The following is a 2,395-nucleotide window of genomic DNA, read 5'->3' on the forward strand; positions in this document are numbered from 1 at the left end:
AGGCAAGACCACACGTCACCCAGTCTCTTCCTGCTCTCCTAGACCAGGACACCCAGACGAGCAGGATCCACCCACATCCTTTGTTCAATGTCCAGCCGCTCAAGATCCAGCCCTAGCACCACCCAGGCCACGCCCACAGCACAGTTCACAGCTCTTCCACTGCAGGAGGTGATGACCAGCCCACCAAGTGTTCCTTGGGGAACGAGGAATCTAGAGGAGAGGGCTGTCTAGTGTGCTGTTCCCCCCTGATGTTATTGACTATTTTTGTGTTTTGTAATTCCTAAAGCACTGGATCAAGAAATGGTTCTCTCAAATAATCGTTCGATATTTGCAGATGGTAATAACGATCTTTACAATGTTTTTTTTCCAAAATTAGCAAAATTGTCCTTAAGAGAGCCCCAGATGAATGAAAAATGATGTTATTTTTGAATCTGCAGTAATTCAGTCCTCTTTAAGATTCCTCTTTGCTCTCTGTAGATTTGTTCTCTGTATGTTGTGAGTGGCTGAGTTGTGTAAGTTCATTCTTTTCTTTTGGATTGGCAGACGTTTCTTTCAGGGATGCAGGATAGGGAATTTCATGTACTTGAGGGAATGCTGACACATTATGCCTCATGAAGCAGAGGTTTTGCCAGCAAGAGGATATATATTTTGATAATATTGGTAAGGGACTGAATTTAATCAGTTGTGATTGTTCAGCCCAGCCCCCCCACAGACTTTATAAATGAGATACAATTGTCTTCCCAAATCAAAATAAATGGGTCACAAAAGGTTCTCATATCATCAAATGTTTTCAAGACAAAAGCCAGCTGTGCAATATTGACTGAATAATTTAATCCTGTCATTGCAGAGTTGATTTAAAAATAATGTATTTCAGAAGCTAATGACATTATAGAAGAACTCGCCTTTTAGGTATTTTTTACATTTTTTTCTGAACACGGCTTCAAACCATTCTGAACAAATGTATGCTATTTGGTGGCTTTGATATATTTTTTCCCTAAGTGTTTATGAGAAGTATGTGTGTGTATACAGTGTGTGCAGTATGATACTGTAGATACTGCATGCATATTTTAGGTAACAACTTGTAATTGATTTGGGGGCACATAATGTATATTATGAAAAATCCATTTTCAGAGTGAAGAGGAGAGAATGGCCAGAGGCAAATGATTGGTCCACTCTGTCAGGGCTGGTAAGGCTCACCTTTGTCACTTAGTCTTTAGCTACACAAGAGGTGTTCTTGCTAGATGCCTAGGTATGATTTCTCCCATTGGTGCCATATCTCCCATACGTGCCACATGGTAAATGGTTTGAGTGGATGGATGCATCAGAAACATGCACTCACAGGTCTTCATTCTCCACAATGAAGCTAAATATTATTAGTTCTCCTCACTGTTACTACTCAATAGTTTGGTCACACCTGCTCATTTGTGATGCAATAGAGGCGTGATTTGAATTAGCAGGCTTGGTTGGTGGAACTGGCCTGGCTGTGGAGAGTGATGAGTGGCCAGCGAGGACAAGGCTGCCGGAAGCTCACCCCTCCCTCCTTCTGATGAAGGTGACATGAGCACAGGGCTGCAAAATGAAACACACACGAGTAAGGCAGAAATGTGACATTTACTAAATGTGACATATTCTTAAGATGTTCGTGTAGGGAGCTGCGTCAGCATGCGTAGACTGCAAAGGAACAGGTAAAGGTTCATTCCATGTTGAAAAGTAACACTTTTCATTGGGTCTCCACAGCCCGAAATACAGTGTTATTTCTCTTTTCTTTAACTACCAGCATGGAATGAACTTTTACCTGTTCACTTATACATCAGCATTTTTGGATGAGATTAGGGTGTGGCGTCCTCCTGTCATTTTGTTTAAAGCTTTATTTTTTTATTATCATGGCTAGCATTTGCTGGTGGTACTAGGTCAGTTCAAGACCAAATATATAAGCTAAGGCATTTTTGCATACAAAGAGAAAACTATATTAACAGTGACAACAGGTGGCATTTCTTTGCTCCAAAGGGCTGAGACACCGGAACAAGCTCCCCCACCATGTTGTTGAAACCTACAGGCTTCTGTCAAGAAACAGCTGGGTGAGATCCAGGGATCGATTAGCTGCTGACTAATAAATGAACTAGATGGGCCAACACGTCACCTCTTGTTTACAACGTCTCTTGTGTTCTTTTGTTCTAATAATTTGGCTTTTTAATGTCGGACAGAGCCAACATAGATCTTGCTGGTATTACTCAGCATTGCAGGAGTATTTACTAAAGATATGCGCGAACAGCTTCGCTGGTGATTTGCACTTATTGATCAACACAATATTTCATGGCATAGGAAGTCCCTCAAACAAAATATAGAAATAAGCAAGCAAATGAAGGAACAAAAGACTAACAGTTTGTGTAGAAAT

The 2,395-nt window shown here is 41.0% G+C and overlaps 1 long non-coding RNA gene across 1 annotated transcript; it reads left to right on the plus strand.

Annotated features, from left to right (window-relative positions):
- Nucleotides 1–1,472: 1,472 nt before the first annotated feature.
- LOC148655559 (uncharacterized) lies at nucleotides 1,473–2,139 on the plus strand. The gene is made up of 2 exons (XR_015941072.1): nucleotides 1,473–1,591; nucleotides 2,008–2,139. It is a non-coding gene; the product is annotated as an uncharacterized LOC148655559 (long non-coding RNA).
- The last annotated feature ends 256 nt before the right edge of the window (nucleotides 2,140–2,395 follow it).

Source organism: Lepisosteus platostomus, chromosome 8, assembly GCF_059453375.1.
Source record: "Lepisosteus platostomus isolate fLepPlt1 chromosome 8, fLepPlt1.hap1, whole genome shotgun sequence".
Lineage (NCBI taxonomy): Eukaryota > Metazoa > Chordata > Actinopteri > Semionotiformes > Lepisosteidae > Lepisosteus > Lepisosteus platostomus.